The 12,716-nt window shown below is 48.4% G+C and overlaps 2 protein-coding genes across 2 annotated transcripts in view; one reads left to right on the top strand and one right to left on the bottom strand.

The window, feature by feature from the left end:
* Positions 1-12,716, top strand: part of LOC130682275 (zinc finger protein 709-like) — a 100,585-nt gene that overhangs the window by 22,613 nt on the left and 65,256 nt on the right. The window lies entirely within an intron of this gene.
* The window catches only part of LOC130682304 (uncharacterized), a 35,936-nt gene that overhangs the window by 2,209 nt on the left and 21,011 nt on the right, over positions 1-12,716 (bottom strand). The gene's annotated exons all lie outside the window — the stretch shown is intronic.

Raw genomic sequence — 12,716 nt, 5'->3', positions numbered from 1 at the left:
CAGGTCAAACCATTTCTCCAAATCAACTTTACCAATAAAAAGCTGATTTAAAAAAAAAATTACTCATTTAAGGATTTCCAGGGGGATGATACATCCCTGTTCTTTACTTTTGCAGAAGTGGTTATCTAGTTTATCTTTGGGATAAGAATCACAACAATTCCTGTGCATCTTAAGGCTGGGTTGACATGTCATCGTAAGCATTCTGAATGACAGGTGCCAATGTATGTGTGGAGGTATTGTGTATGTTAAGGAAATAGACTGTTGAGTGGAGGCTTTTAAGTATTTGAACAACATTATCACACCCACACTTAAGCCCTCAAGCTCCAATTTCAGAGCTAGCTGGGACCATTCGATGGTTCATAGGTATGATACCTGTAGTATACTGTACTAAGGCACAGAATCACATGACTACAGCATGGTGTCAGGGTAGTATAGTATAGTATCGGGGATGACCCATGCTGGAATTCATATGAGTGATAAATAAAGTTTTATCTGCAAAGCCACCAGATTTTCCGTTACCACTGCATAAACCCTCAACAGCCCTATGAGTTTGTATTATTTATTGCCTTATTTACAGATAAAGAAACTCAAGCACAGGCAGTTTAGGTAACACATCCACGTTCACCCAGCTGGACAGTAGGGGAGCTGGGATTCAAGCTCAGGTTGACTGAGTCCATGCTTAACATCACTGAGCTTCCAGCTGGCAAATGACTCCTAAAGATTACAAAAGAAGTTTTTAAAATCAAGGCAAGGAGACATAGCATGGTGGTGAGAATTCTCCTGCATCCAGCTGGCCACAGTTAGCCTTGGGCTGGTCACTCTGAGGTCACAGGTGAAACAAGGTCAGAGGTGTGACTAGAAGCCCTTATCCTGGTGTTGAGCAGGTGAGTGAGATGGGGAGGGGATGTTTTATTCAGTTTTGCAAACCGGCACAATTAAGCCAGAAAAGATGGAATCTTCTGTTTTGCCCTTCTCTTTTATCTGTATCCCTGCTCCTCCTAGATCCAGTAAAGCTGGCCTGAAGTCCCAAGAAATAGACTTGAAGTTTGTGGATAAAATGAGGGTTCCTGTGGCCAGGATTCTCACCTGGCCCTGGCTGCCTGGCTCACTGCACACCTGTGGGCAATACACTGCTGTTGACTCTGCATAAAGAGCTCCGCCCAGTGCTCTGGGTGACATGGTGGCAGGGCTGCAAGGCTGCAGGAGAGCAGAGCAGAGGCTGGAGTGGTGGCAGCGCCAAGGACAGAGGCCCAGACGACGGCTGTGCGGGACAGCTGCGCGGACAGACGGGCCAGAAATAAAGTTGGGTTTCAGCCCCGGGCAAGTTCGCTATGGATTCAATGTGACCAAAGAAATTGCCAGCAAAATGTTCTTGGGGTGAAAGGGTTATGCCCAACTTTATTTCCAGGTGGCAGGTCAGTCACTAGAATCCCGTTCACTCAGAGCGAGCCTGCCTCTGGGCCCCTCTGTCCTCACAGCCGTCCTCTGGGCCTCTGTCCTCTGCTCTGCTCTCCTGCGGCCTTGCAGCCCTGCCACTCTGTCGCTATGTCTTTGTTTTTTTTTCTTTTCCGTGTGGATGTCCCGTTGTCCTAGTACCATTTGCTTGAGACTCTCCTTTCTCCATGAATGGCCTTTCCATACCTCTGGGCTGTCTGTTCTGTTCCACGGGTTTGTTTCCTCTTCGGCCAGCGCCACTCTATGGTAACAGTAGCTTTAATAGTAACATTTGAGGTCAGGTAGTTATCAGTCCTCTGGATTTGCTTTTTGCCTTCAAATTGTGTTGACTATTCCGGGCCTTTTGCCTTTCCTTCTTACTGTTTGTCTCTTCTTATTTGTGTATGTAAAATGTGATACCATTATAATACTTTTTTTCTTTCCTGACTTTATTTTTAGGAAGATTTCGATGTGGATCATTTGGTATCTGGCGGCAGGAAGCACGTCCAGCTGGAGGAACTGAGAGACGACCTGGAACTCGACGATGAGCTTCTTAAGACCGCCATGGTCGGACTCATCAACAAGGACTATGCAGATTTTGTTAACCTTTCAACAAACTTGGTAAACCTTTAATCCACAGTTCCTACCTGTCAGTATATTTACACACACACACTTCTTTCTTGCTCATTTGTTCTTAAAAGTGCTGAGTGTTTTTTAGAAAACTTTCAGTTGATTTTTCCCCCCAAAGAACTTGAAAAGATTACTAATCTCAACAAGAAAAGAACTAATCTTTTTGATAAACATCTTTTGTCTTTAGTTTTTTTACTCATTTAATATGGTTCTTGCTTGAATTTTATTAATAGTGAAAAGTGAAGTACAGTGATATGAGTGTGTGTTTGTGTTAGTTGCTAACTGATTACTATGAAATCTCACTGGTCAGGCAAATTTGCAAGAAAAATAATCAGGTTTTCCAAAGGCAATATTTAATTAACTTTGAGGTCTATTTGCTAGTCAGAGCTAGGTTGAGGGAACATTGTCCAGTATTGATCTTTAGGAGACCTGGTTTTATAAAAACATAAGAATGGTTTGTAATAAACTTGTCAGTTGTTTGTGAAAATCATTTAGAAATGCTTGAGTTTTAATACTCACAAAAAGTCTTCTTGTTCGTATTTTATTTTGTTTTTAAATCTATTTGTCAATTGGGAATTTCAAGAGGCATGACAGTTAATGAGCCATATTTGCTTTCAGGAAATATACCACTAAGATAAATGTTCCAGTAGGATTAGGAACCCAGAACATTTCATTTCTGTTCTATTAATCTGAAATTTTTCTCAAGGTTTACAATAATGTTGAGAGATACAGCCCATCAGACTTTCACATCAACTGGTAGAGTATCCTAAATTGTGGGCAGATAGCTGTTTCTCACCCATTAAAATTCTTCAATTTCATGTAAAAATTCATCCAAAGACAAATTGCACATGAGGAAGCTTTCATGCCCTTATTTTTATAGTCTAGTGAATATTAACAATGTTTCCATATTCTATGAGTAATATCTGTGGCAAAATAACATTTCTGCTATTTAGCTCATTAGCAGGATGTGGCTGCACAGAGAAGAACCTAAGTCTAGTACACCTTGGTCATTAAGCAGATCCTGCACTTACCCCTTGCTGTGATGTGCTTGTGGCAACATGATTTTGCCTTTAGGTCGGCATGGACAAAGCCCTCAACCAGCTCCCTGCGCCTCTGGGACAGTTACGAGAAGAGGTTCTGGTAAGTCATCAGATAATATTAAACAGTCTGTGGTAAAGCATGGCGTGCCCGGTTGTCTTCTCCAGGAAGAATTCCTTTTTTAATCTGCTAGGTAGGTTTGTTGTTTTGTAATGGTCCCTGATTGTAGTATTCACCTTCAAAGAAGTTGTCAACTTCCTACAGTCAGACACAAAACAAAACTAAAAAGTTCTCTGGTTTGTTTGTTACAACTTAGAAAACATATTTGATTTGATTTGAAAATGACAGATTCTGCCAGTAGATGGCTTAAAATGTTAGGGGAAGACAAGGGCATTTCCAAATTCAGCTTGTTTCAGCCGCCTCACTCATATGTAAATGGTCTCCAACTTATGAATGGCTTGTATCTTAAAAATTTGTAATTTTACAAGTATTTTCCCAAATAATGTTTTAGATGTGGTTAGATTCCTAGGCCAGTTCACAAAAGCCGTTTAACATCTCATGTATCCAAGGGATAATAAAATGTGATGCCTAATAAATGCTACATTTTAATGCTCCTCTGGGAATATGTGCTGCGGGACCCCCACCTCTAAGCCCCTGGGAAGCGGGAGTCCTCCTGGAAGAACAGTAGGGGGGAGTCTGGGTATCAATTCCAAAGAAAATCACGTTGCCCTGTCCTCCCCCGGTGTCCTGTCTGGCTCAGGCCTTGGACACCCCGTCTCGAGTAGTTGTGATGCCCTGCCATAAACGTGGTGCACTGTACCCCATTTCCCATGTGTATCCCCACTAGACCACAGCAGCCTGAGTGGCCTCTCACACGCAGCCCCTAAGACAGTGCCTGGCACCTTGTAAGTAAAGACACAATGCATGGATAAAGCTGGGAAAAAAAACAAAAACGCAGAATAATAGATGTCAATTCTGAGAAATCCAGAAGAGGGGTATGCAGAAAAGATGTCATAAAAGAAGGAAGTTTTGAGCTGTGCCTTGAACTGGCACATATTTGTGAGTGTTTACGTCTTGTCTGAATGTCACAAAAGCCCGTTCATGTGCTTTTCCTTGGAATGGAAGAGAAGTGGTTTGTGGCCCGCTGCTGGACCCCACAGCTGGACCCCAACAGCAGCCCGCGGGTGGCGCTCCGGCCGTCGTTCTGGCGGGCCACCCCCTCCCTTCCAGCCTGTGGCTGTGGTGTTCCCTGAGCCTCACCTTCCTTTACCGTCCGCCCTTCTCCCCAGACTTCCTCCCTGCGGGCAGATGTGCTCTGCTGACGTCTCCTCTGAACCTCCTGGGCTGCCACTTGCACGCAGGATCTGGTCCTGCCTCGCCGCCTGCCAGCATCATATCCCCGTCCCTTTTCCACAGCCACCTTTATAGCCACTTTTCTCCTAATCAGCTACAGACCTGCCCTCGCCTTTTGATCTCAACTCATGAAGCTGCTCTGTGAGGTTCTAAGACCCCTGGAGGATAAGACTGTTTCTGCCTTGTTCCTCCTTGCGTCCTTACTGGCTTCCACAATAGCTGACAGTATTTCATCATGTTTGTTGAATGAGTTAGTTCACCTTTCTGTGGAATGGTGGTGATTTGTCTGGTTTATCCTAGTCGGTGCCATTACCTTTGTTTTGGCCCTGATTCCCAGTCACCTCATACTTGACGAGATTCATTAGCTTCTGGACATGTTTCTCCACCTATGACCACTCCCACATTCCAGCCATCCTGTTCCTCGTTTCTTGATTCCTACTATTCCCAAACATTTCATGATATATCAGTGCTTCAGCACTCCCTAGTTCTCCAAATACAGAGTCCAGCGTAAAGGCCTTATCTGAGTGGAGTCCTCCTAAATTAGCCCATCCCTCTTAAATTCTGCTTCTCTGCAAGGGGAGCCGGCAGTGCACCCAGGTGTGTGCCTCCCTGTCCCTGCGTCTGGCACGCGCGGTCGTCTCCTCCTGCGTTTGCCCTCTGATAACCCCCTGCCCACCGCTGCCAGCATACACACGTCTTCAGAGTCAGACTCCAGCCCTAACTCTTCTCCAGACTCTCCTGTACTTTGACTCAGATTATCCTTTCTCTGCCCAGACCACCTATGACATTCATTGTGTATGTATGCTTTTTCTACTGGCCACCAATTCTGTGTGACCTCAGCTCTCTGTGTGTCATCTTACCCCCAAATTATGAGTATCCTCGATGGCAGTTGTGGCCAGTATTGTGTATTTTTGTCACTATCTGCATAATTTTCCCTATAGATGTTAAGTTCTATGGAATTGAGTTACATGTATAAATTTCATAATGTTACAAATCAGTTTCTGCAGTACATTTTCTTTGTTTTTTTTAGAGTCTTAGGTCATCTGTCAGAGAAGGAATCTGTGCAGTAGATGAACGAATGTCTAAACAAGCGGACATTAGGGACAAAAAGGTCCGCACCAGTGTCGCATGGACTCCCTGGAGCACCTGGGAGCCGGGGCCCAGGGTCTCGCCGGCTCCTCCAGGGCCTTCGCGAAGAGGGAGTGGGTGCCTCTGGGCTTGAGGCATCGGTAGGCACACCTACCCATCCAGAGAGCAGGTTTACATTCAGGTTGAGAGACAGGCAACTAGCTGGGTCCCAAACACAGAAACGGCCTCAGCTGATATTTACAAGTTCTGCAAGTTCCCCTCTGCCGCCTCCCCTCCCCGCTTCAGAGCTGGCCGCGCACAGGGAGGTCCACCGAGGCCGTCAGGTGAGGCAGCGCTCGCGCTCAGGTGCCTGGGCTTCTCCTACATTCAAACCGGTGTGGCGGGCTCAGACCTGACACTGAACCCTCACTGATGGGACAAACCGGTCATTCAGCAAGCGAGGCATCCAAGTCGGAAAGTGACGTCCTCTGATACGAAACTGCGCTGTCTGAATGTGCCCATCTGGATGCAGCCCTACACTTAAGGGTATGGAAGAATTAAGTGAAAAGGCTTCCTGTCAGGTCAAAAAAGCACGGTAAGCTCCACATCTGGCCATCACTTTCTCAAGACTCTGCCAAAGTAAGAGCCTCTAGCTGCACCACATGCAAAGCATTTCCTCTGACCTGGCCTCCGAGCCACCTAACTGCCTGGGGTATTGGATGTTCACTGTATAGGCCATTCCCAAATACTTATTTAGTTATTTTCCTTTCAAGCTTTAAGGACATACAATAGCGACAAGCCTAGGAATTATGTAATTCAGTTATGATTTCTCTCTCCAAACTGGGTCTGAAACTCAAACACATTCCTTTTCAGACACAGGTCAGGGGAGCCCTTTTCACCTTTAATCCCACACCTCCACTCTGTGTGCAGGGATTTCCCTGCCAGCAAGATGCCGCTGCCCTCAAGCCACCTGCCCCGCAGGCCTCTGGGGCTCGGTACTGGTGGAGGAAGAGCACGACACTGCTAGACATAAAGAGGAAAACTGACTGGGGGTGATGTGGGGCGAGGAGAGCAGGGGGAGTTGGACCAGACGGCAGAGCTAAGCGCCTCCCGGCCTCAGATAACCACTGGGGAGATGCCAAGCCGCAGAAAAGATCTTTATCTTCCCACATAATCCAAACTGGTTCTCCTCTTCCTTCTTTCTGCATTAGGCTCTGTCTTGGCTCAAGTCCAAATAAGACTCAAGAGAGCTAACAGTGCTCTTTGAGGCTTTTTTACTGTAGTTCCAAAATGCAGCTACTGAGGCCACCTCCCCTCCTGATGTCGGGATTCATTCAGCTGCTTTCAAATGTGTGGTGATTCAGCAAACCTGTGCAGGCAGCTCTGGACTGGCTGTAGGACTGCAGCTGGGAACAGAAAAACGTCTTTCCTCAGCTCTGACGCTTATGGAATACCGCGTGTAACAGAGGCGGGGATTCACAAAACCAAGTCCCATTTTCCAGATGTGTAAGGAATGGCAATTGAGAAAGACCTGTTATCCAAGAAATGTGTTTATTTGAACCAAAGAAACCAAACGGAAAGATGCCACCCCTCCCTCCCACCTTCTTTCTCTTAACAGCTTTGCTCGAATCAGATGACCTGGAGCACGTCCAGAGCTGTTAAGGTCACAGGGTTTAGCGTTAGGATCAGTTCTGTAACTTAAGCCACACAAAGAACACGACACGGTGATTATGACAAATACCATCTGGAGGAAAATTAATCCAGGCAGAACAAGAGGAAGTCTCAAATACCCACGAGGAGCAAGTTGCATGCAAGGGAAATCAGCCGTGCACAGAGGTCGGGGCCAAGCCGCACACAACACGGGGGCAGCCTCAGGGTTTCCACGCAGGAGGCTGGCGGGCTGTGCAAGAGGAGGAGGAACAGGACTTGTGCAGCTAACAGCACATCCAGGTCACAGGGGCCGCGGTGTAGACCAATGAGCCGCAGCACGTCAGAGGCAGCCTTCTTCCCGAGAAGACAGACACACGTCCACGGTCCCTAAGAATTATACGCATGCGGGTCAGGGTCAGTAGGGACAGGATACCTTGGGAGCAAAGGCCTGTCCTCCCACAGATCTACGAACTGACTCCTGCCTCTCCTCCCTGCCCTCTCCCTTCAAAACCAGAACCAAGATGAGACACCCGGCGAAGGAAGATGTTTCTCCCTCTCTCCACTCGGCGGAAGGAATTCCGACCAAAGATGAGCTGCGATTTTGAACTTCACTCTATCTACGAACAGGAATAATGGGAAAAAAATTAGACCGGCCAACTCCACACTGTTTCCTGGCTGCTTCTCGTTAGTTACCCTGACATCACCAGCAACCACACAACGGTGATATCCTGGGTGCTCAGAAATCTATTTTGTCCCCATGGAAGGTAGTAACTTACCCATTTCCCCCCACCTCCCAGCAGGGTGTCTTTTAAGTAAAATTTTATAGCTATAAACATACTAGTCAAACAGCTTTTTACATTTCTTTGACACTTGTTATTTCTGAAAGGACTAAGTGTGAATACATCAATGACTGTGGCACACACTCCAAGGGAAGGACTGATGACGTGATTATCACCTCCTGAACCATCACCACAGTCGAGATGAGGAATGACCGTCACCCACAGTGTCCTCATGCCCCTTTGCAATTCCTCCTTCCCGGCCATCAGCCAACACATCCCCATGCCCAGGCAACGCCCGGTCTCCTTTAGATCCCTATAGAGGAGTTTGTATTTTCTACAGTTTTCTATGCCCTCGTTTTCATCGGGCTCCTTTGACTCAGCATCATCATTTTGAGATGGATGCCTGCTGTTGCATGGATGAAAAAGTCATACCTTTTCATTGCTAAAGACTATTCCCCTGGGGTACTAGACCATGGTTGGTTTATCCATTCCCCTGTGGATGGACTACAAATAAAGCTATTATGCATTTGTGTATAAGTTTTTGCATAAACATCTGTTTTTATTCCTCTTGTATAAGCTCCTCAGATGGAAACCGCTGTGTAGGTGTACATAAGTTTTAAACATGTAGCAAAGCTATTTTTTACCAGCTCCTTAAGAATACTCCAGTTGCTCCACATCTTTCTCAACAGGTTTACATTCAGGTTTGTAATTTTAGCCATTCTCATGTCCAGAATCTCATTATGTTTTCCACCTACATTTGTCTTTCACTTCCATTTCCCACATGACTCACGTTGCTCAGAAAAAGAAGTCTACTGTGACCTGCCCAGACCACACCTGATCACAGGAAACGCCAGAACACCAACAGGGATGGCTGTGGGATGGATGGAGGCCTCTGTCTACCACGACTCTGGCCTGCTCCTCCCCTGGAGTGTATTCAAATAAAACACTTGATGCTGGGCTTCTTGTTTGCAGAGTCGAAGAATGAACTTAGCAAACACCGAAGGTAGGGGAGCCATGAAGAGGCTTTCATTTAGAGATACAGTGAGAGGACAGAGCTCCTGGATCACGCAAGTAGGGGACAAGAAAGCCCATAGTGGTGGGTTGTCTAGGGGTTTTATAGGCAATTGAGAATTTCTAGCAACGTGATAAAAGGCTTAGGCTTAGGGGTGTGGTCTTGTTAAGTGGCTCCTGAATATTTAGAATTAACTTAATACAAAGAACTTCCTGCTCTGATTTCTCCCCAAAATACTGGCTTCTTCGTCTGGGAGGCTATCAAACAAGGCTGCCTGCACAGCCCCCAAAGAGTTAAGTAAAGAATCTTACTTCTTAACTTCCTGGGTATTAAAATGCAATCTTATCTTTAAGGTGGAATTCTTCCTGCCTTCTACTATGTTGTTTATGGCTGGGCTTACTTGCCATTATTAACTAATTGCCCAGATTGCAAATCACCTCATCAGATCTGAAGGAGAAAAGACAGCCCAAAGGCCTGGGCCTTTTAGCATGCTAAGGTGAATCTTACACATGATGACAGACGATTAGCATAACAAAAACACGGACTATTTTCCTTCACCTGGGGAATATTAACTGATCTCACTGTGCATAATGCTTAACACAGAGTTCTGATAGGGGCTTTCCTTCCATGTAGTCACACTGCTCTGACTGTAATTATCCTGCCTTGCTTTTTCCAGAGGCCCTCACCCTATTGTGTCTAAGCCCAGGGTCCCTGTCTCAAGCTGAGCCTGGGCAGCGACGCAGCCATGGGAGGAGGAGACTTCGCTCGGAGGTGGTGAAGATTCAGGCCTCTGCAGAGTCACAGGGGGGAGGGGGAGGATCTGCGCCTCACCTCTGTTGGCCCCCAAGTTCTCTCCTGATGGCCCCTCTGCGACTGTGCCTGTCTTAGGTTATTCCTCCCTTGAGGAATCTTACCCGTCTCTGGCTAGCCAGCCATCCTCCGGAGCCAACCAGGGCGATGTGAGGCATGTGGGTGAGAGAGAGGCGACATCGGTTTTCTGTCTCCTTGGCTGTTTATGCCTCTGCGGCCTCCGTGCCCAGTACCTGCTTTAGGGATCCCTTGCCAGCTGGCACGGTCCCAGCTCAGGTAATATATTTTGAGGAACTCAGGCCATTTTTTGTAACGTAACATATTTCTTCTGAAACAACAGGGTAGTGAAGTTTCAGAAAAAATTTGGTTTGAGAAGGAAGGAGAAAGATCACAGAACCAGCAAACAGGAAGAAAGGTGAAAAGACTGGAAAACCCTCAGGGCAAAACGTCGGGCATAGCTGGGAGCTCTCCCCTTTCTTTCTTTAACTGAAGTTGTAGGTGATGTTGGGTGCCGAGGGAGGCGGACTTCTGGGGGCGGGGGGGGTTTCACCCTCATTTTGGGAGCTGACTGCTGTATGATGACGTCTGACCAGCTGTGTGGGGAGCCAGTGAGGACCTGTAACAGACAAGACCTCACCCCCAGATAAGCACCACTGCTGGCATCTAGTTCTTTACCAGTTTAGGAATAATAAACTATAAATGACAAGAGACTTACAATTCACAATGGTTAAAGAGCTGAGGAGAACTTACAATAAGACAGTGGATATAAGGATATTTGGAAATATCTGTAATGTAAAATACTGAATAAAGTTTAGCATTATTCCTTTGACAGTGCTTTCCAGGTAATTACAGATGAGATAAATGTTAAGCCAGATTAGCCAAATTTTCCCTAATGAGGAGAAAAAATTCCTCTGGCATGTTCCAGGGGGCCTCTGGAAAATAACAAGAGTTACTCAGAGGTAAGAGCACCTTTTTGAATTTGGTGTTGGTGAGACAAGGGACCGTGGGTTTAGGGAGAGTAGGGTGAGGGCCTCCGGAGAAAAAGCAGAGCAAGATCATTACAGTCAGAACAATGTAACAATGTGCGAAGAAGTCCCTAACGAAACTCTGTGATAAGCATTACGCAGTCAGTCACACTAACTCTCTAGGGTAAAGATACCAGAGTAGGAATATAGACATTCTTCAGTGAAATCAGTTCAAGCTCAAAAGGCCAGGAGCAACTCAGCCTGGAATGTCTGAGTGTTCTGCAGATGAAGAAGAGTATCTCGGCATAACCTGGGCCACTTCGGGGCCTACTTCTCTGGACCCGATGAAAGCCTTTGGCCAAACCCGTCAGTGGCCTGAAGCCTAGCTCATTCGGAAATGAGCCTTTGGAACGGAGGCTTGTGATTCCCTGTAGCTGGGCTCGGTCCTTGTCCTCACCATGGCCACATGGGGGACCTCTGGGGGCAGCAGAGCGGTACCTGGGAAGGTTCGGGTAGGACTTCCTTCAGCCACAATAGGTATGCAGCACCCACTTTGTGCAGACCCTTTATGGACACTTAGCATAACTGAGTGAAGGAAGCAGACACAGTACTGGAACTCGGACCCGGGTGGAGCCGGGCAGTCACTTCAGGCGTCATCTGCAGGTCACGGCGGGGGAGGATCACGGGTAATGCCCTCACGGCCTCCTCATGTAACGGGGGGGGCATGATGAGGGGCCAGAAGAGGAACTGAAAATGTGAGCGTTCACTGAGTCCAGAAGGGGCGCTGCCTGTCTCACAGAATGGGGGAAGGAGGAGTTTGGTTGGGGCAGGGGGAGCAGAGGAGAACCCAGTAGGTCACTCATCTTTCAATTGCCATGGGCGGGCTGACGACGGGGGACTTCCTATTCAAGAGGATGGGGACCCAGGACAGACACGCAGGGTCAGGAAGGGGGAGGGGCAGGGGCCTGGACAGGCAGGGGAGTGCACAGCTGCCAGGCCCACACAAGGGTGGGCCGGGAGGGCAGTGTGGCTGGAAAGACCAGGCTTCTCACTCTGCCATCCCCCAACCTTCCCCCAGCCCCAGGATGGGACGGGCTAGGCGCCTTGCCTGGGAGCCCGAGCATGTGCCCAGCGTCCTCCATGTAACCCAGCTTTCGTCGATCCCAGAGGGCCCAGTCCTCCACCACTTGGTCCAGGAGGAGCACCTGGGGCCCACGGTGGCAGAGCTGGAAGGTGAGGGGCTACAGCCAGGGGACCGTCTAGGGTGGGCTTCCCGGACTGGGGTTTCCTTCAAGGCAGTGAGGGCTTTACTGTCATTGTAAGGCGCGGGGAATCGGGCCCGGGGTGACCCTTTCTCTGTGTCCTGCTCCATAACCACGGCAGATGCAGCTGGCTCCAGAGACACGGGGAGGGCCGGCTTCATGGCTAGAGCCTGTCCAGGAGCTCCCTGAGACCTCTGTGCTGGAGCTACGGCCGGTGTCACCTGCTTCAGCCCCTGCAGAGTCGGAGGATGTCCCAGAAGAGGCCTAAGTCCTGGACCCAGGCCCCAAGCTGGAGTCCTATGAGCCCTCAGGACCGGGCCCTGTGGCACCTGCAGGAATGACACTGGGCCTGGCAGAGCAAGAGGAGGACCCAGAGCCCACCAGCGCCTGTGTCGTGATCACCGGGTATGTGCCGAAGACAGAGGAGCGGGCCTCCCTGCAGTTACCTGCCCACCTGTTGGCCGACCAGCTGACCCTGATGTGTGCGGTGAGCGGAGCGGGCTCTCGGGGTCGGGCGTGGGCCTTCCCTGTGTCACAGGCTGCCCCAGACCTGCCATCCCCTGACGTGGACTCCTGTGATCTGGGCCCACGTCCCAGCTTCCCCACGGACTCACCATGTGCCCTGAGAGACTCTCCTCACCCCCAAGCCCTCAATGTCCACAGGGGGACAGTAGGGCTGGCCTTCAGGGATCCTTGCAGACCAATGAGGAGGATG

The sequence above is a fragment of the Manis pentadactyla genome, assembly GCF_030020395.1.
Source record: "Manis pentadactyla isolate mManPen7 chromosome 15 unlocalized genomic scaffold, mManPen7.hap1 SUPER_15_unloc_1, whole genome shotgun sequence".
Taxonomy (NCBI): domain Eukaryota; kingdom Metazoa; phylum Chordata; class Mammalia; order Pholidota; family Manidae; genus Manis; species Manis pentadactyla.
This window is presented reverse-complemented; position numbering and strand designations above follow the sequence as displayed.